General features: G+C 46.8%; 1 protein-coding gene and 1 pseudogene across 5 annotated transcripts in view; both read left to right on the forward strand.

Moving 5' to 3' along the window:
• LOC141581115 (uncharacterized) overlaps nucleotides 1–22,181 on the forward strand; it is a 36,133-nt pseudogene extending 13,952 nt beyond the window's left edge.
• The window catches only part of INSR (insulin receptor), a 159,574-nt gene that overhangs the window by 45,529 nt on the left and 91,823 nt on the right, over nucleotides 1–22,222 (forward strand). The window lies entirely within an intron of this gene.

A 22,222-nucleotide genomic window follows, 5' to 3' on the forward strand; every position in this document is an offset into this window, starting at 1 on the left:
GATTACAGGTGTGAGCCACAGCTCCTGGCGTAAATCTTTCTTTAAATCATTTGTTGTTGTAATAAAATATACATCATAAAATTTGCCATCCTAACCCTTTTTAAGTATACAGTTCACTGGTGTTAAACACTGCCATTTATATTGGAATACACTTTCGAGTATTCTCAAGATTTGCATATATTGAGAAGCTGAGCAATATGATCCCTTGGGAAGCCAGTGTATATTTTGCACTTAAAGCACATTTCAGTTCTGACTGACCACACATGGCTGGTCCTACCTTAATGGATCTAGTCTTTAAAAATACTCAGCGATCCCCCTCATCATGCACACATACGATTTTTGTGTGTGTGTGTGTAATTCAGATTTCTACACCTGCTGCATGAATTCTTAAGCCAGATGCTTTTTTTTCCTCTCAGCCAATATGTTCCTTAAGTTTATGCTTCTTGATTTGGTAGTGCTAGTTCATTCATTTAAGTGCTACGTAGTATCTTGTATGAATAAGCCACATGCTACTCACCCCCCTAGTGGAAGAAGGCATTGAGATTGTTTCCAGTTTGTTTCTGTTATAAACAATGCTGAAATGAACATCTTGGTGTCAATCTCTTCCTTCCCATTTGTGAATGGTTTTCTAGGATTGATGTTCAGGATTGAAGTGACTGGGAGATGGGGTATGTGCATTTGTAGGCCTAGGATATACTTCCCAAATGATCACCAAGGTGGCTGTAACAGCATACAGTTTCACCAGTGGTGCATTGAAGTATAGGCCAAATGTGGGCAAGGCTGCAGGGAAATTATGTTAGTTCCAGGGCATGGAAATTGGTATCCCACGGCTTTCTCTTACATCCCTTTGATTCCTGGCAAGACTGAGAATCTCTCTGTATGGTTCTTAGCCATATCTTCCTACTTCTTCCTCCTCTGTCCCTGGGAGCTGTTTTGGGGTAGGGGCTGGGTCTTTTTCTTCAGGGACTCTGTCACAAAGAGGTGCACAGGGGATTGAAATGTTGGAAACACTTTGCTGCTGTCATTGAATTTTTTTGTTTCTGTTTTTGTTTTTGAGATGAAGTCTCACTCTGTTGCCCAGGCTGGAGTGCAGCAGTGTGATCTTGGCTCTCTGCAACCTCTACTTCCCAGGTTTAAGTGATTCTCCTGCCTCAGCCTCCCAAGTAGCTGGGACTACAGGCACACACCACCATGCCTAGCTAATTTTTTGGTATTTTTTTAAGTAGAGACAGGGTTTTGCTATGTTGGCCAGGCTGGTCTTGAACTCCTGACCTTGTGATCTGCCCACCTCGGCCTCCGAAAGTGCTAGGATTACAGGTGTGAACCACCATGTCTGGCCTGTCATTACATTTCTTTACCCAGCATTTCAATGTGTACTTCGCTTTTCTCACTTGAAATAGTGACTAGATAGAAACCAAGTTAGACCAGTGGGCATCCTTCTTTTTTTTTTTTTTTTTTTTTTTTTTTTTTTTTTAAGATGCTGATGTTTGGATATCTTCAGTGGCTCTTCCTTAAATCTCTAATTGTTTTTTTCTTTGAGGATATAATTGTTTTTTTCTTTGTTGTTGTAATAGAACATGCATCATAAAATTGACCATCTCAACCTTTTTCTTTTTTCTTTCTTTCTTTTTTTTTTTTTTTGAGAATTCATCTATTAATGGACATTTGGATTGTTTCCACCTTCTGGCCACTGTGACTCATGCCAGGACACACAGGGTACTACTATGGTTTATAACCAACCTTTACCCGTTAGTAGCCATGGGACCCTGAGCAAGTTCACTGGAGTTCTCTGGGATTGCTGTTTCCCCTTCTGTAAAATGGGAACTAAAAGGTATCACGGGCCAGGCATGGTGGCTCATACCTTTAATCCCAGCACTTTGGAAAGTTGAGGCCAGTGGATCACTTGAGTCAGGAGTTAGAGACCAGCCTGGCCAAAATCTACCAAAAATACAAAAATTAGCCAGGTATGGCACCTGTAATCCCAGCTACTCTGGAGACTGAGGCAAGAGAATCGCTTGAAACCAGGAAGCGGAGTTTGCAGTGAGCAGAGGTCCCCCCACTGCACTCCAGCCTGGGTGACAGAGGGAGACTGTCTCAAAAAAGCCACAACCAAACAAAACGTAAAATGTATCATGAGCTTGTTCTGAGGATTGGAGAAGAGGATGTGGGAATGAGACACAGGGTAGTTACATTGTTGCTAATATTGATATACGTGGTAGTGACATTGTTGCTAGTGTTACTATTGTATCTGCTGTTATTCCTTTGGTTATGTTTAACAAGTTACATTGTTGCTAGTAATGTAGCTATGTTGCAATTATACATTGTGATCCTTTTGTAGCTGCTGCTATTGTTTTAACAACTGAAATATTTAACTTGCAATAAAATGCCCATGGCCGGCCTTGGCCGCTCATGCCTATAATCGCAGCACTTTGGGAGGCTGAGGCAGGAGGATCACTTGAGGTCGGGAGTTTGAGACCAGCCTGGCCAACACGGTGAAACCCCGTCTCTACTAAAAATACAAGAATTAGCTGGATGTGATGGCGCATGCTTGTAATCCCAGCTACTTGGGAGGTTGAGACAGGAGAATCACTTCAACCCAGGAGGCAGAGGTTGCAGTGAGCTGAGATCGGGCCACTGTTCTTCAGCCAGGGCGGCAGAGGGACTCTGTCTCAAAATAAAATAAAATAAAATGCACAGATCTTAAGCATTCAGTTCAATGAATTTTGGCAAAAAATATATGCATAGTGTGACCACCACTGAAAACAAAATGGAGAACATTTCCTCATCCCAGCTCTTTCCAGTGAATTCCCAGTACCCCCAGGAATGAGGTGTTACTATGATTATTAACACCATTATTGATGATTATTGTTTAGTTTGGTTTTATTGAAGAAGAGAGTAGAGAAAGAAATCAATAGCTTCATTCAAAAGGTAGGGCACATGAGAACATGAGATGTGGCCTAAAAAGAGTATTGTTTGAAAAGTGTGGCTGGGTGCAGTGAAAAGTGTGGCTGGGTGCAGTGCTCACGCCTATAATCCAAGCACTTTGGGAGGCCGAGGCAGGAGAATTTTTTCTCTATTACAGAAAAAAGAGAGAGAGAGAGGAAAAAAAAAGTTTAAGGGATGCTGGCAGGTTGTCCTAGATGGGGTTTATTGCCAGAAGCAGTTAGGATTCAAAAAGCAAAAATTTGAGGGTAGAGGATGTGTGGCAGTTTGTTGGGTGGATATACAGCCCCAACATCCAGTGACTTTGAACTCTGTCAACACAACACAGGGCTAGGTGCCATGGCTCACATCTGCAATCCCAGCACTAGGGGAGGCCAAGGTGGGCAGATCACTTGAGGTCAGGAGTTCGAGACCAGCCTGACCAACACGGTGAAACCCCGTCTCTACTATAAATACAAAAATTAGCTGGGTGTGGTGGTGCATGCCTGTAATCCCAGCTACTGGGGAGGCTGAGGCAGAAGAATTGCTTGAACCCAGGTGGCGGAGGTTGTAGTGAGCAGATTGCACCACTGCACTCCAGCCTGGGGGACGGAGTAAGACTCCATCTCAAAAAAGACCAAAAAAAAAAAAAAAAAAAAAAAAGGTAGAGACAACACAAAGTGTATGAGCAAAAACAGCATTCACAGATGCAGATTCAGGATCCAAAACTCATTTTCCCTCCCTCTTTGCTGAGCTGTCAGAACGTTCCGGGGCCACCCCTGCTTTCCAGTTTCCTCCGTGGCATGTAGGTTGTACCGAGTAAGTGGGCAATTGTGAGTTTCTGGAAATCAGTGAGCTGGTGTGGCTCCTGGCTCCTGGCTCCTGGCTCCTGGCTCTGGCCAAAGGAGTAGGCTTCCCTGTGTACGCGCCAGAAGGGGAGGCTGGAAGCTTTTAAAGGCCGCAGCTCCGCTGTAGACACGTGCCTCCTTGGCACTTGCTTTGTTGAAAACGCTTTCCCTAGACAGTCTGTCTTCTGCACAAACCTCTGAAGTTCTTCCGCATGCTGGAGGGCCTTGCTGCAGGAGGAGCGGTCTGACCTCATCTCTCCTAGAGGAGGCCTTGAACTTATTCTTTCTTTCTCTTTCTTTCTTTTCTTTCTTTCTTTCTTTCTTTCTTTCTTTCTTTCTTTCTTTCTTTCTCTCTCTTCTCTTCTCTTCTCCTCTTTTTCTTCTTCTTCTTCTTCTTCTTCTTCTTCTTCTTCTTCTTCTTCTTCTTCTTCTCTCTCTCTCTCTCTCTCTCTCTCTCTCTCTCTCTCTCTCTTTTGCTTGAGCTCAGGAGTTTGAGAATAGCCTGGGCAACATAATGAGACCCTGCCTCTATTACAAAAAAAAAAAAAAAAAAAAGAGAGAGAGAGGAGAAAAGTTTTAGGGATGTTGGCAGGTTGTCCTAGACGGAGCATACTGCCAGGAGCCGTTCTCCTGGGGAGAGCAATTCTCCCACCTCGGCCTCCCAAAGTGCTGGGATTACTCTGTCGCTCAGGCTGGAGTGCAGTGATGCAATCTTGGTTCACTGCAATCTCTGCCTCCTTGGTTCAAGCAATTAATTATCTTGCCTCAGCCTCCCAAGTAGCTGAGATTGCAGTTGTCTGCCACCACACCCAGCTAATTTTTGTATTTTTAGTAGAGATGAGGCTTCTCTGTGTTGAGGGGAGGCCAGGCTGGTCTCGAGCTCCTGACCTCAGGTGATCCACCTGCCTTGGTCTCCCAAAGTGCTGGGATTACAGGCATGAGCCACCTCACCTGGCTGAGCTAATGTTTCTGAAAGATGGAGTACCATGCTATGAGCTAGATGCTTGGTGTGGTTTGAACTGCCATCTCCTCAGTGACCCCATCAGATGAACACTGTTAGGATTCCCAATTTGCAGAGGGAGAAATTGAGGCTGACAGAAAGGTCAGGACTGTGTTTACAGCGATGCAGCTGCTCCCAGGATGAACTGCAGCCTTTCTCTGAGCTCACAGCCTGACCTCAGTAGAGCCGGGAAGCTTTCTCTCTCTCATTGCTACACCTGATCAGTGACTGAGTCCCATCCCTTTAACTCCTTACATGGCCTTCAAATCCATCTTCCCTACCTAAGCTGCCTGTTCACTGACTTCCAAATGCATTCTGTCCATCTCCTAAGAGCCAGGTGCTGTGCTGGGCTCTGAGAATGTGACCGAGATAAAACTTTTATTCAAAAAAAATATGGATAAAAGTTCTCAGCCAGCTTTGGTGGCTCATGTCTATAAACCCAGAGCTTTGGGAGGTTGAGGCAGAAGACTTGCTTGAAGCCAGGAGTTAGAGGCCAGCCTGGGCAACAGAGCAAGTCCCTGTCTTTACCAAAAAAAGAAAAAGAAAAATTGGCTGGGCATGGTGGCACTCACTTGTAGTCCCAGCGACCTGGGAGGCTGAGGTGGCAGCATCACTTGACCCCAGGAGTTCGAGAATGCAGTGAGCCATGATTGTGCCACCGCACTCCAGCCTGGGCAAGAGCAAGACCCTGTCACAAACAACAACAACGACAACAACAACAAAAAACCAAGACTGTAACTATACCCTCCAGAGTAATTCTTCTTTTCCATTTTTCAAAAGTACTCTTGCTTTGTTTACTCCTCCAAAAGTTTAAAAACTGTAGCCAAGTTCCAAGAAAGAAAAAGGGAAGCAGAGGGGAAGGAAAACACAGACCCAGAGGCCCTTTGTGGGTTTTATTTCATGTGAAGTCTGTAAACTGATTTGAAGAGAAGGAGCATCTTGACAGTATTTACTTGTACTATCTTATATCATGGATTTCCTCTCCATTTTCCCAAGGGTTCCTTCCTGTTCTTAGAATGTTTTGTGATTTTGCTTCAGGCACAGTTTGTCCACTTCTTGTAAGCTTTGTTCTTAGGTTGCTGACTTTATGTTTATCTCTCCCTCCCTCCATCCACTCACTCATTTCCCCATCCATCCATCCAATCCATCCATCCACCCACTCATCTATCATCCATCCATCCATCCATCCATCCATCCATCCATCCCTCTATCCACTTGCTCATCTGTCCATTCATCCATTCATCTAGTCCATCCATCCATCCACCCATCTATCATCCATCCATCCATCCCTCCATCCACTCACCCATCTGTCCATCCATCCATCCATCCATCCTTCCCTCCCTCCCTCCATCTACTCACTCATCTGCCCATCCATCCATCTATCCATCCATCCATCCATCCATCCATCCATCCATCCATCTATCCATCTATTCATCCAGTCTATCCATCCATCTACCCATCTATCATCCATCCATCCATTCCTCCATCCTTTCATCCACTCACCCATCTGTCCATCCATCCCTCTATTCACTCACTCAAATGCCCATTTATCCATCCATCCAGTCCATTCATCTACCCACCCATCTATCATCCATCTATCCATCCATTCCTTCATCCATTCATCCCTCACCCATCCATCCATCCATCCATCCCTCCATCCACTCGCTCATCTGCCCATTTATCCATCCATCCATTCATCCATCTACCCACCCATCTATCATCCATCCATCCATCCATTCCTCCATCCATTCATCCACTCACCCATCCCTCCATCTACTCACTTATTCATCCACTCACCCATTCCTCCATCCACTCATTCATCCACTCATCCATCCATCCATCCATTCATCCATTCACCCATCCATCCTTCTATTTGCTCTCCCAACAATCCACACAGCTGTCCTTCCATCCCTTCCAACCACTCATCCACCAATATTCCTCATCCATCTATCCACCCATCCATATACCCACTTATTCATTCATCCATCCCTCCACTCACCCACCCGCTCGACCACCCATCTCCATGTTTCCATTTGTCTCTCCATCTATCCATGTGTCTATCTAATCTAATATAAGGGAGATGTTTTGAAGCATTAAAAGTGATTATTTTGTAGAATAGGGGACAGGAATTGTGTTTTCTTTACTCACTGCTACCTTATTAAATGCTTACTAGTTCTAAAAGCCCAGCAATTGAGTCCCTTCAGTTTTCCAACTCTATAATTGCAGCATCTGCAGAAAATGATGATTTGTTGCCTTTTGCCAATAATTAGGCCAGTTATTGCTGTTCACCTTTTTACGATAGGAATTTCCAGAACAGTATTTGGTGACACAGCTGAATGTGGTCAGTGCAGTTTCATTTCTGATTTGAGTGGAATGTGTCATTTTACTGTAATTATATAATTACAGAGGATAATTATATAATTGTTAATACTCTTGACCTTCCTGTCTTTAGGCTTACTGAGTAAATGGGGTGCGATCATGAAATCTTGATTGTCTCATAGATGCAAGAGACACAAATCACATTTGTCTGTTTATAAAGACGGCAGATTTATTTTGATAAGCCATTAAACAAGCCTTTAAGCCCCCACCTTGATTTTCAAGTGGAGTGGAATATTGTTTTGTTGCCTCTGGCCAAATGTCAATATTCGTTTTAGGAATGAATGGAAACTCTGGTGGACTGTAGGTCTGGATACTCTCCAGACCCTGTGTCCTCACTAAAGTGAGGATGGGTTTCAGAACCATCCAGTACCACAGTGAACAGAGACAAAGGGCCTTAGTAAGCAGTACCCATGGGACCCTCTGGGGCTATTTCTTGTGCCCTGAGAGAGGTCCTAGATTTGGGACAGTCTGATTTATCTCGTTTTTTTTTTTTTTTCTGGGTGATGCTACCCCGATTTCTGTGTTGAAATATGACCTCAGTGTGAAGGTCCCAATCTCAGACCGTCTTGTTTCTGGTATGTTAAGAAACAGAAAAATACCTTTTAGGACACAATGTTGACCACTGGGAATACATATCAGTGTTCTGGAAAAAACAAAAACAAAACAATTTGTACCACGACTGTGATGTTCATCAGGGTGGTCTGCCTTTCCAATCTGTAACCCTGTGTGGCTTGATAGAGAACTTGTTTTGTAATTTGCAAGGACATCTGTGATAGCTGCTGGTCCTCTTGGTGAAAGGGGAGGACCTGCAGCAGGTCTAAGCTGGCTGGAGTTGATGCAAAACTCTCATGCTTTGGGAAAAGCAAGTGATCTTCAGGCAAGAATGCAAATGTTGACCCGGTGCAGTGGTTCATGCCTGTCATCACAGCATTTGGGGAGACCAAGGCAAGCTAATTGCTTCAGTCTAGGAGTTCAAGACCAGACTGGGCAACTTGGTGAAATTTGTCTCTACAAAAAATACAAAAACTAGCCAGGTGTGGTAGTGCATGCTTGTAGTCCCAGCTACTTGAGAGGCTGAGGTGAGAGGATTGCTTGAGTCCAGGAGGTTGAGGCTGCAGTGAGCTGTGATTGTGCCACTGCACTCCAGCCTGGGCTACAGAACCAAACCATGTCTCTCCATCCCCTGTCCAAAACAAAAGAATGTAAATGTTTGCTCAATTATTCAACTGATATTTGTTTGCTCGATTGTTCAACTGGTATTTTTTCTTTCTTTTCTGTTTTGAGATGGAGTCTCACTTTGTCGCCCAGCCTGGAGTGCAGTGGCACGATCTCGGCTCACTGCAACCTCTGGCTCCCGGGTTCAAGCAATTCTCCTGCCTCAGCCTCCAAAGGAGCTGGGACCACAGGCGTGCACCACCATGCCTGGCTAATTTTTGTATTTTTAGTAGAGACAGGGTTTCACCATGTTGGTCAGGCTAGTCTCGAACTGCTGACCTCATGATCCGCCCACCTCGGCCTCCCAAAGTGCTGGGATTACAGGCGTGAGCCACCATGCCTGGTATTTATTCAGCTGGTATTTAACACACAGTTCTTTGTTCCAGAGTGACTGTCTGACAGCAAATAGTGAATTTGTTAATTTTTTTATACCAAACCTATTAAAAATAATCAGAAAAGGTACATGCTGGAAAACTCAATGTTCTAGAAACATTTGTGTTTGCCACCCCAAGAGCAAAATCACAGAATGCCTGGTGTTTAGTGCTAAGAGGAAGGAATTCCACACAGCCTGTGGCTAGCTCTTCTTATTTCATTGGTTTCCAAGGTAAGATTTGAACTGTTTACTACAGGAAATTAGCGTAATAAGTCTCCTCTGGCATATATTTCCAGCATCCAAGTGGAGTTGCTGAGATCTTGCTCAAGAGCAGCAAAATTGGCCGGGGGAGAAGGGCATTGGATCTGAGTCCAGGAGTATTTACTGCATACTAAGAGGATAATGGGTATTACAGATGATGGAGTGAAATGTATATTTAAAAGTCATGGGAGTAATTATAATAAATGTTGATAGTATTATGCCTTCCAGGCATAATAGGGATAATATTAGGTAGGATTGATAGACAAATTCTTTAATCAAATTATTTTGATTTCATTTTTTTAATCAAAATTCTTTATAGGCAATGTTTGCAATTTGGAGACCTGTTTGGAGTAGGGGTGTGTGGAGACGGGATTGGGCTGTTTCTAGGACCCATCTCCTCCTCTGGGCATTTTTTTTTTTTTTTTTTTTTTTTTAAACAGGGGCTGGCTCTGTTGCCCCAGCTGGAGTGCAGTGGTGTGATCGTGGCTTACTGTAGCCTTGACCTCCTGGACTCAAGCGATTCTCCAACTTCAGCTTCCCAAGTAGCTGGGACTATAGCACCCACCACCTTGCCTGGCTAATGTTTTGTAATTTTAGTAGAGACAGGGTTTCATCATGTTGGCCAGGATGGCCTCAGACACTTCTTAATTTTCCTGTTTTAGGGTTATAGCCAGCCATTTGAAAAATGAGACTTCCCTCTAACTTTGCATCAAAGGCAGAGACGTTGTCATCTTGGGTTTCATGTGATAGAGAAGAGAGACTTCCCATTCTGGGACAGTGTTTCTCTGCCTGGGTCCTGTGGACATTGGGGCTGGATTGTTCTCTGGGGTGGGCCATCCTGGGCACTGCAGGGTGCTGAGAAGCATCCCCTGGCTTCCACCCACTCCATGCCAGGCACCACCCTCCCAAGGCCTGGCAAACACAAATGTCTCCAGACACTGCCAGCTCTCTCCTAGTGGGCACAATTGCCTCTATTTGAGGATCCCTGGATCAGGGTGCTCGAATGGGAGTGAGGGGTAGTCCCAGCTATGCTGGAGGATGAAGCAGGAGGTTTGCTTGATTCCAGGAGTTTGATGCTGCAGTGAGCTATGGTCACACAACTGCACACCAGCCTGGACAACAGAGCAAGACCCTGTCTCTTAAAAAGAAAAAAATAGGGAAGCCAGATGGGTGCTGGGGTTGGGGGACACATGTCAAATGTCAGAGGGGTATGCTGCAATTATTCCCTGCTCTTTTGTGGGGGGCAAAAAAGGAAACCAAGAGCCTGTCATCAGCCACGTGGCTCAGTTGGCTTGACTCTGTAGTGCTACCTACAAAAACCACATCCCTAGTCTTGGGGGACCGAGGAATCTGGGGAAATATTATTTAGGCATTTTGTTTATTTATTTATTTATTTATTTATTTATTTATTGAGATGGAGTTTCGATATGTCGCCCAGGCTGGAGTGCAATGGTGCGATCTCGGCTCACTGTACCCTCCGCCTTCCAGGTTCAAGCAATTCTCCTGCCTCAGCCTCCTGAGTAGCTGGGATTACAGGCACCCGCCACTACGCCTGGCTAATTCTGTATTTTCAGTAGAAACGGGGTTTCTCCATGTCGGTCAGGCTGGTCTCGAACACCTGACCTCAGGTGATCCACCCACCTCAGCTTCCCAAAGTGCTGAGATTACAGGTGTGAGCCACCGTGCCTGGCCTCTCATCCTCTTTTCTTTCCTCTGTTCCACCGCCCCTACCACTGGCACAGTTTGGACCAAGCTTTCTTCAGCCAGCTAATTGAGTGACAAACAGAACCTGGCTATTTAATGGGGGCTTGGGGAGCATCCTTACAGCCTCAGGTCTCTATGAAAAGTGCCCTGGATTTCTCTGCAAAAACCCACCTGCCACCGGTTAGCCAGGATCATCTCCACTTTCAGACACCCGCTTCGTCAAAACACCCTTTGCTTGTATTTATAACCGTGGTGCATTTCCTCGGGACGCACATCTTATGGCTTCTTGGCCCCTTCGCCCAAGGTGCACTGCCTGGACCATCGCCCTCTGGCAGAGACAGTGTATCTCTTTGTGTGTTCTCCTTCCTCTGGTCGAGATGTGGCTTGGTCACCTGGAGTAGGGCCGTCAGCAAGTCGCCTCGGCTTCATGGAGGCTCCCTGTCCCCACGGTGGAAGGCTCGGCCACACACCCTGATGTCTCGACACCTTTGAGCTGCCCGTGAATGGGTTTTCAGAGCTTCTCATGTTTACTTCGAGGCACGCCTCTGTTTGGGCTCTGGGGAAATTCTTGGCAGAGGAAAAGCCAAGTGGAAAACAGCCCTGCTTGGTGTCAGGCCTTGAGGTGGAGGGAGAGAGACTGAAACGGAGATTTGCATGAATTGGTTTGCACATGTGATAAGATTTGGTCAAAAAAAATTGTGTTCCAGTCTGTTCTAGTGGCTTACAGGAGGGCAGTTGGGAAATTTTGGGTGTAATAGAGTAATGTACATCTGGTTAAGGGCTTTGAAGCACCTGAGAACATCCACAACTCACTATTTATTGAGCACCATCTGTATGCAGTTATTGAGCATGTATTGTTTCCCAGGCACATGGTCCTCATGACAATCTTTTCACAGAGCTAGGATTTGAACCCACAGTCTCTCTGGCTTCAGAACACTAGTTTTTCCTGCTATACTCCGCCTTACAGAGGAAGGGAACTTTTCTAATGGGTTTTGAAGGGTGAATAGGAGTTCAATGAAGAAAAAGCACACTCTGTGCTAACCCTGGCTTCCTGCTCCTCTTAGAATTGGCCAGAAGCCGATATCTGGAGGCCAAAATTGGGTCACTAGGATAACCAACTCATCACAGCATGTCCAGATCACCTTACTTTTCACCCAAAAGCAGAATTTTATACCAGAGCCTGGACACCGATTGAATTCTCTTTATTTCTGTCAGGAGTTACCTCCTTGAGGTAAAGATGTCGATGCTCCCTTGCATCTTTATGCTGGGCTTGTTTCTCTAAATACTTCCATTTCTTGGTTTGGGTAAAAATCTAATGAGGTAATTAATACTTGTGACATGTAAAGTGTAGTGCATGGCACATGTAACCCCTTTAGTTTTACCCCCCCCCTTTTTTTTTTTTGAGACAGAGTCTCATTCTGTCACCCAGGCTGGAGTGCAGTGGCCCTATCTCAGCTCACTGCAACCTCCATCTCCCAGGTTCAGGTGATTCTCCTGATTCTCCTGCCTCAGCCTCCTGAGTAGCTGGGATTACAGGTGCCCACCATCATGCTCGGCCACTTTTTGTATTTTTAGTAGAGATGACATTTTACCATGCTGGCCAGGTTGGTCTCGAACTCCTGACCTCGGATGATCCACCCGCCTCAGCCTCCCAAAGTACTGGGATTACAGGCATGAGCCACCGCACCCAGCCAGTTTTAGCCAGTTTTCATTGGCTTCCTTCTTTGCCTTTTTTGCAAGGGAGCTGTCCCTGGAGTAAGCAGGCTTTCTCATACCTATAGCCTCCTCTACGGAAGCGTAGTTACCTTTAGCCTGGCCCTCCCCAAGGACATAGCTAGGTCCCCCACCAAGAGCAAGGAGCGGACAACATGACTGCCAAATAGGGAAGCCAGGCTGGGCGCAGTGGCTCATGCCTGTAGTCCCAGGACTTTGAGAGGCCGAAGTGGGAGGATCGCTTGAGGCCAAGATTTCAAGACCAACCTGGGCAATGTAGCAAGACCCTGTCTCTAAACAAATAAAATTAGTCAGCTGTCGTGGCCCATGCCTGTAGTCCCAGCTACTCAGGAGGCTGAGGCAGGAGGATCGCTTGAGCCCACGAGTCTGATGCTGCAGTCAGCTATGGCCACACCACTGCACACCAGCCAGGACAACAGAGCAAGACCCTGTCTCTTAAAAAAAAAAAATAGGGAAGCCAGATGGGTGCTGGGGTGGGGGATGCCTGTCAAATGTCAGACCTCTGTCTGAGCAAGGAAACAGGTTCAGAGTTGGGAGTCAGGGCCAAGAAGCTTGAGGTCACCAGAGGCCAGGGATTTGCACACAGGCTACAGTGCAAAGTGCCAGGCGGGGCTAGATAGATGTTGGCAGAGTCTGTTCTCTTCTGTGCACCCCCGCCCTCTTTCCTTCCCCGTGATGCTGTCAGCTGAGCCTGGGTCGCTCCTGCTTGTTTACCGAGGACATAGGCTCAGAGTGTCTTCTAGCTTTCAACCCACTCCAGACTCTGACCCAGCCTTTCCCGAATGGTGTTCTGCAGAAAAATGAAAAGATTGGCTGGGCAGGGTGGCTCACACCTGTAATCCCAGCACTTTGGGAGGCCGAGGCGGGCAGATCACAAGATCAGGAGTTCCAGGCCAGCCTGGTCCATATGGTAAAACCGTGTCTCTACTAAAAATACAAAAATTAGCCTAGCATGGTGGCGGGTGCCTGTAGTCTCAGCTCCTTGGGGCTGAGGCAGGAGAATTACTTGAATCTAGAAGGCAGAGGTTGCAATGAGCCAAGATCACGCCACTGCACTCCAGCCTCGGTGACAGAGCGAGACTCCATCTCAAAAAAAAAGAAAAAGAAAAAATGGGAAGATTGTTACAGGGATCATGTGTCTGCTGAATTGTGCGTACTTGATAACTGTAAACAAAACAGTTGGTGCTCAATAAATCGTGGCTTTATGAGGATCTTCCCAGCTGCTTCCCAGCCCCGAGTTTGCTATATAATTGCTCTTGATCCCTACAACAGACCCATCAGGTGGATGTTGCTATGATTCTCGTGTCCTGGCAAGTCAACAGTGGGGTGTGGAGTAGCTGAATTGCTTAGAGAAGGGGACACAGCTAGGAAGGAAAAGTTGAAACTCAGTGTGATGCCAGAGCCATGCAAACTTTATCTTAAAAAGTCAGATAGTATTTTTGGCTTTGGAGGCTGTGGGATCTCTTTTGTTTCTTTTTTCTTTTTTTTGAGATGGAGTCTTGCTCTGTCACACAGGCTGGAGAGCAGTGGTTCTGTCTTGGCTCACTGCAACCTCTGCCTCTCAGGTTCAAGTGATTCTCCTGCCTCAGCCTCCCAAGTAGCTGGGATTACAGATGTGTGACACCACACTCAGCTAATTTTTGTTTGTTTGAGATGGAGTCTCACTCTGTCACCAGGCTGGAGTGCAGTGGCGCAGTCTCAGCTTACTCCAACCTCCACCTCCCAGGTTCAAGAGATTCTTCTGCCGCAGCCTCCTGAGTAGCTGAGATTACAGGCATGAGCCACCACACTCGGCCAATTTTTGTATTTTTAGTAGAGATGGGTTTCCACCATGTTGGCCAGAATGGTCTTGATCTCTTGACCTCGTGATCCACCCAACTCAGCCTCGAAAAGTGCTGGGATTACAGGCATGAGCCACCGCGACCAGCCAATTTTTGTACTTTTAGTAGAGACAGGGTTTCACCATGCTGGCCAGGCCAGTCTCGAACTCCTGACCCAAGGTGATCCGCCCACCTTGGCTCACCAAAATGCTGGGATTACAGGCGCAAGCCACCATGGTGAGCCCAGGATCTCTATCTTGACTACACTACTCTGCTGCTGTAGCACAAATGCAGCTATAGACAGGAAAATGAATGGTGTGCCTGTGTTCCAAGAAAACTTTACTAAACAGGCAAAGGGCTGGAGTTTGCTCACCCCATCCAGGCTAAAGAAAGAACCAAACCAGCGGCCTCAGCACTTACATTCTTCTTTTTTTTTTTTTTTTTTTCCCCAGAGACAGTCTTGCTTTGTTGCCTAGGCTAGAGTACAGCGGTTCGATTTCTGCTCACTGCAACCTCCGCCTTGCAGGGCCAAGTGATTCTCCCACCTCAGCCTTCCGAGTAGCTGGGGTTACAGGCACACAGCACCAAGCCTGGCTAAGTTTTGTGTTTTTAGTAGAGACAGGGTCTCACCATGTTGGCCAGGTTGGTCTCAAACTCTTCACCTCAAGTGATCTGCCTGCCTTGGCCTCCCAAAGTGCTGGGATTACAGGCGTGAGCCACCACACCCGGCCTGGTGAGGACCTTCTTCCCGGTGGGGACTCTGCAGAGTCCTGACAGGGCGGGGAATCACATGGTGAGGGGGCTGAGAGTGCCAGTTCAGGTCTCTCTTCCTCTTCTTACAAAACCACCAGTCCCACTCCCATGGTTACTCACTGATCCATGAATGGATTAATCCACTTATGAGGACAGAGCCCTTATAATCACCTCTTAAAGGCCCCACATCTCAATACTTCCACATGGGGGATTACATTTCAACATGAGATTTGGAGGGGACACATATCCCAATCATACTATTATGTTACCAGTAAAATTTATAATCTAGGAATAATGATGGCCAATGTGTGGCAGGCTTACCGAATACTAGATCCTGTGTAAGTGTTTTATATCTATTATTTTTAAAAATTGTTTTAGTTACTGCATAACGTATGCTCTGTCAGTTTCAGTTTTTTGAATGAACATAACAGGACTGAACCTACTTAGAGTTGGCACAAGTTGTAAAAATAGGTTCACGGCTGGGCTTGGGGGCTCATGCTTGTAATTCCACACTTTGGGAGGCCGAGAAGAGAGGATCACCTGAAGTCAGGAGTTCGAGACCAGCCTGGCCAACATAGTGAAATGCCATGTCTACTAAAAATACAAAAATTAGCCAGTGGTGGGTGGGTGCCTGTAATCCCAGCTACTCAGGAGACTGAGGCAGGAGAATCACTTGAACCCAGGAGGCAGTTGTTGCAATGAGCTGAGATGGGGCCACTGCACTCCAGCCTGGGCGACAGAGTGAGACTTTGGTCTCAAAAAAAAAAAAATAAGTAAATAAAAAATAGGGTTTACTTTTGCCACCAACTTGAAAAGGAGGCAAACACAAGACTACCTGTCTCTGGAGAGGAGACACTCAGTTTTGCCTATTCAGCATTCCTGGAGATAGAAGCATATTTGCATGGGTTAGAAACATATTTTGCATGGGAAGGCAAAATATGGACTCCAGAACCACCTTCCTTTATTCCTTCAGACTCTATGATTGGCTCAGAGGAAGGCACATGACTCGGGTTGGGCCAATCAGTTTTCCTCATTCCTCCAGCCTCTATGATTGGGTCAGGGGTGGGCATGTGACCCCAGAGGGTTTCATAAGATTCAGTTCTGAGACTTTGGTGGGAGTGATTGAAAGAGAGATTTTTCCTTGCTAGGTCTTCCTTTCTGTGACGCTGTAATCCAGGTGCCACCATGTGGAGACCACCTGACCACCTGTCTCAGACTTCTGACACCACAGAGGGAAGCAGGACTGAGAAAAGGAGAGGGAGAGAGACAGAGTCCGCATTACATCATTTGACACCTGGATCTAGCTGTACCTGAATCCTTATCCTATGACTTGTTAGTTACACGAAACAGAACCTAATCTTACCTTTCCTTCCTTTTTTCTTTTTTTTCTCTCTCTCTCCCTCTCTCCCTCCCTCTGTCCCTTGTTTCCCTCCCTCCCACCCTCCCTTCTCTCTCTCTTTCTCTTGCTTACTTTTTGTATAACTGAGCTTTCTGTTTGTTCTCACAAACTGAGAGAGATCTTGTTAATCCAAGGCATGACAATCAAAGCAACATGTGAAGCCCAAAGAGCTGCGGAACTGCCCTCCATGGCTTCCAGCCCCTGGGGTGGTCAGTGGAAACAACTGGAGCCCAGAGCTTCAGACGCCAGTGCAGAGGTTGGGAAGGCTGTGGTTGGGAGAGAGTGATATATCTGGTCCCTGCAACTGACACCCCAGCAGTTTTATCCTGGATTCTGGGTAATTTCTTCAGGTCCTGGGAAGCTGAACAAAGCCCTTACTCAGATGTTGGATTGCAGGTCTACTTTTTTTTTTTTTTTTTTCAAATCCACTTTAAATTTGTCTGAAAACCACACACAGAGTGACTGCTGCACAGAAGAGCGAATGGTTCATGCCTCCTTCTTTGCTGCCACCAACAGAACAGTTGCCTGTTTCTCTGTCGTGGGACCCTTGGCTGGAGTTCATTGGCTGATTTCCTGCTGCCTCTGAGCCTCTGCACTTGCTGTTCCCTCTACCTACGTGCTTTTCCCTGTGATCCTTCCTCATATGATTTCCTCAGATTGTCTTTGCTCAAACAGCAGGCAAGGGCTGGGCACGGTAGTTCATGCCTATAATCCCAGCACTCTGGACAGCCAAGGCAAGTGGATCACTTGGGATCAGGAGTTTGAGACCAGCCTGGCCAACATGGAGAAACCCCATTGCTACAAAAAATACACACACACAAATAGCCAGCTGTGGTGGCGGGTGCCTGTAATCCCTGGTGCACTTGGGTGGCTGAGGCAGGAGAATCACTTAAACCCAAGAAGTGGAGGTTGCAGTGAGCTGAGATCGTGCCATTGCACTCCAGCCTGGGCAGCAGAGAAGGACTCCGTCGAAACAAAACAAAAACAAACAACAAGAGGCAAGAAGTTCATTGTGCCCAAACTCTGAGAAAAACCCATGGTCATTAACCCCCGGTCTGCCCCTTTTGAGCAGGGTGACAGTAGGTAACTGATTTGATTTCTCTTAGATGAAATTTCCTCACTTGTAAAATAATAGAGTCTACTCCATGCTTATTCAACCACAGTACTGAGGAAGTTTCAGGCTGGATTAGTCTTTCTGGTGCGGGATGTCCTGGGCATTTCAGGGTGTTTAGTAGCATCCCTGGCCTCTCCTCACTAGATGCCAGTCGCACTTCCACCCACACCAGTTACGACAACCAGAAATGTCTCCCAGACACTGCCAAGTGACCCCCAGGGGCGGGGTGGGGGTGAGTCAGAATTTCTCCCCCTTCTCCCTGTGTTTCCTTATGGAGACGCAATGTGTTTATTTCTTTCTGACCATCTTGCAATCTCTCTTGCCTCACTGCAAGTCTGGGACTCTCCTAACTCCGTCACCATCCCATCCTCCCACGGCGAAGAGAGCTTTCGGGATTAGCCCAAGCAATAGATTCTTGGGAGCAGGGTTCTGTTTCCTTCTGGGGGTTGTATCTCTGCTGAGTGATGGGTACACGAGAACGCTCTGTCTCAGTCTTGCAACTTTCTGTTCTGTATTTACAAAGAAAAAAGGAAAAGGTGAGAGATGTCACTCGATGTCTGCTACCGAAACGTTCTGTGGCTGGGAGATGAAAATACTGGGAAGGGTGAATGTCATCAGTGGAATGATGCCCCTCCCTGCCCCCAGAGATGACCACGTTGTAATCTCTGTCACCTGTGAATTCAGTACCTCACTTGGTACAAGGCTCTTTGCAGATGTTGTGATTAAGTTGACGCTCTTGAGATAGGAGGATGATCCTAGATTATCTGGTGCACCCGATGTCATCACAGGGATTTTTTTCAGGTAAAGAGGGAGGCAAGAGAGTCGAGTGCCTATCACTAAGAAAAAGGGGCTGCCTTAAAAGCTGGATTCTTTCTGGAGCCTCCAGAAGGAACCAGCCTTTGTGACACCTTGATTTTAGCCCTGTAAAACTCATTTTGGGCTTTGTGTGTGTGTGTGAGATGGAGTCATGCTTTGTTCCTTAGGCTGGAGTGCAGTGGTGCGATCTCAGCTCACTGCAACCTCTGCCTCCTGGGTTCAAGCAATTCTTTTGCCTCAGCCTCCCAAGTGGCTGGGACTACAGGCATGCACCACCATGCCTAGCTTTTTTTTTTTTTTTTTTTTTTTAAGCAGAGACAGGGTTTCACCATATTAGCCAGGCTAGTCTCAAACTCCTGACCTCTTGATCTGCCTGCCTCAGTCTCCCAAAGTGCTAGGATTATAGGCATGAGCCACTGCACCTGGCCTCATTTTTTAACCACCCAAACTGTAAGAAAATAGGCAGGGCATGGTGGCTCATGCCTGTAATCCAGTGCTTTGGGAGGCCAAGGTGGAATGAGTTTTTTTTTTTTTTTTTTTTTTTTGAGACGGAGTTTCGCTCTTGTTACCCAGGCTGGAGTGCAATGGCGCGATCTCGGCTCACCGCAACCTCCGCCTCCTGGGTTCAGGCAATTCTCCTGCCTCAGCCTCCTGAGTAGCTGGGATTACAGGCACCTGCCACCATGCCCAGCTAATTTTTTGCACTTTTAGTAGAGACGGGGTTTCACCATGTTGACCAGGATGGTCTCGATCTCTCGACCTCGTGATCCACCCGCCTCGGCCTCCCAAAGTGCTGGGATTACAGGCTTGAGCCACCGCGCCCGGCCGGAATGAGTTTTTGAGGCTATGAGTTTGAGACTAGTCTGGGCAATATAGCAAGACCCTATTTCTACCAAAAAAAAAAAAAAAAAAAAAAGAAAAAAAAAATTAGTCAGGCCTGGTGGCACACATCTATATTCCCAGCTACTTGGGAGATTGAGGTGGGAGGATTGCTTGAGCCTGGGAGTTCGAGGCTGCAGTGAGCCATGATTGCCCCACTACACTCCGGCCTAGGCAACAGAGTAAGATCCCGAGGCAGGAGAAAATAACAAACGTACGTCCTTTACATTTGCAGGCATTTGTTAGTAGAAATGGGGAATGGCTACAGTGAGAAACCCATCATCTGGGCCTGGAAACCCCTCTGGGCAGGTCAGTAGGCTTGGTGAGAGGTGGATAGGGGTCCCCAGCATCCTGATGGCCTTGCTGTGGCTTCTGGGGATCCCTGCAGTGGTTCCCTATTGGCATTCACTCGGGTTGGCTGGCAAAATATTAGGGAACTATTAGAGAAAGTTAGGAGATTATAGTCTCAAACCTTTTGGAAGGCCAAAAGGTTTTGATGTAATGGGCTGAAGGCAGCCAGTTCATTATGTTAGAGTATTAAGTCATAGGGTAAAAGATAGGGACAATAAAGCTTCCCCAGTTGAGTCTGTTACCCCACATCCCTTTGTCTCTGCTGTTTGCTCATGTGAGCTTTGTGCTGGATGGTCCTCTCAGGGGGAGGTCAAAGGGGAATTACCTGTTAATGGTGTTGACTCTGGGCCCTGGTACCTAAAGCTTTTATCATTCATAAACCCACTCTTTTGCTTTTTTTTTTTTTTTTTGAGACAGAGTTTCACTCTTGTTGCCCAGGCTGGAGTGCAATGGTGTGATCTGGGCTCATCCTCTGCCTCCTGGGTCCAAGCAATTCTCCTACCTCAGCCTCCTGAGTTGCTGGGATTACAGGCATGCACCACCACGCCCCACTAATTTTGTACTTTTAGTAAAAAGACAGGGGTTTCTCCATGTTGGTTAAGCTGGTCTTGAACTCCCAATCTCAGGTGATCTACCCACCTCAGCCTCCTAAAGTGTTAGGTTGACAGGTGTGAGCCACCTCACCTGGCTGTAAAACCACTCTTTTAACCATGTTAATTATCCACAAGTGTGTTGACTTAGAACCTCTGTTATTAGATCTATATGGAATAAATGTGATATGATCAGTTGGCTGTTGGCTGCAATTGCCCTCTGAAAGCAGCTGACAACCATCCCTCGCCCACTCAGATCAGTGCATGTGAGTGCATTCATTCATCCGTCACTGAGTCAGGGTCTGCAGGACAGACCTCTGCAGGTGGTGATCGACGTCTCAGATGGTGACTCCGACGTGATCGAGATCTCTGTTCCCTTAGATCGTGGCACTCTGTTCCTTCCTAGACCTCCTGGATACAAGGGGCCTGCACTTTAGAACCCAGAGCCCAGGGACATCCCCACTGGTTCCCTGTTACCCTCTGGATGTCAGTCCTGCTACTGTGGACCTCTCCCCAACTCCTGGTACACAGCACAGTGGGAGTTCAGGGGCCAGCTCCTTTGTACCACGTAACAACACGGAGGTCCAAGAGCCCAAGAGTTTATGCAATACTCTGTTTAGGATTTCAGAGTCACAGTCGGTACTTCCATCTTTTTTTTTTTTTTTTTTTTTTTGAGACAGTCTTGCTCTGTCACCCAGGCTGGAGTGCAATGGCACAATCTCAGTTCACTGCAACCTCTGCCTCCCAGGTTTAAGCAATTCTCCTGACTCAGCCTCCTGAGTAGCTGGGATTACAGGCCCCTGCCACCATACCTGGCTTTTTTTTTTTTTTTTTTTTTTTTGGATTTTTAGTAGAGACGGGATTTCTCCATATTGGCCAGGCTGGTCTTGATCTCCTGACCTCAGGTGATCCTCCCACCTCGGCCTCATAATGTGCTGGGAGGACAGGTGTGAGCCACCACACCGGGCCTACTTCCATCTTCTTAGCCACTTTACCCTGAAGTGAGACCATGAGATTAGGAACCTGTTTCAATTCCTATTCAAATTTCCCAACAGAGTTGGGGCTTTGTGATTCGAATATGTTTAAAGAAGGAAGCGGAAATGAGGGATGGTATCAAAAAAGGAGGCTCGAGGTCGGGCATGGTGGCTCACGCCTGTAATCCCAGCACTTTGGGAGGCCGAGGTGGGCAGATCGCCTCAGGTCAGGAGTTGGAGACCAGCCTAACCAATACGGCAAAACCTCATCTCTACTAAAAAATACAAAAATTGGCCAGGCATGGTGGTGCATGCCTGTAATCCCAGCTACTCAGGAGGCTGAGGCAGGAGAATCGCTTGAACCCAGGAGGCAGAGGTTGCAGTGAGCTGAGATTGTATCATTGCACTCCAGCCTGGGTGACAGAGTGAGATTCTATCTAAAAAAAAAAAAAAAAAAAAAAAAAAAAAAAGGAGGCACAGTAGTTTTTAGGGACTGCTGGCATTGCCAAGCTATAGGCATTTTGCTTTGAGGCTTTTTCTGTCTTCAGAGTCATCCTGAAGTGGAACCGGGAGGGGACCGAGTGGGTGGAGGGGTGCTGGCGAGGACGGCTGTCTGCTCTGCTGGAAATGAGAGTCTGGGAGATCACTGTGGTGTTTCTGGAGTGATTCTTAACCCCAGATATAGAGAGTGACACAAGGGGCATAAATACGAGGAACAAGAACCTTCTCTGGTGTCCTTGTGTGAAGCATTTGACCATCTGGGCGAGGCCTGGGAGCGCCTGAACTGACTGGTGCTTCCATGAAAAACAGACTCAGAGCCTGTGGTCCTGCGTTCGAATCCTGGTTCTTCCACTTCTTTGCTGTGTGACCTTTGTCTACAAAAAATAAAAAAATTAGCTGGGCACAGTGGCGTGTGCCTGTAGCCCCAGGTGCTTGGGAGGCTGAGGCAGGAAGATCCCTTGAGCCCAGGGGTCAAGTGCAGTGAGCTATTTTGCAACACTGCACTCCAGCCTAGGCAACAGAGCCAGACCCTAAAGAAAGAAAGGAAAGGTGGGAGGGAAGAAGGAAGGAAGGAGGGAGGGAGGGAGGG

The sequence above is a fragment of the Saimiri boliviensis genome, chromosome 14 (assembly GCF_048565385.1).
Source record: "Saimiri boliviensis isolate mSaiBol1 chromosome 14, mSaiBol1.pri, whole genome shotgun sequence".
Lineage (NCBI taxonomy): Eukaryota > Metazoa > Chordata > Mammalia > Primates > Cebidae > Saimiri > Saimiri boliviensis.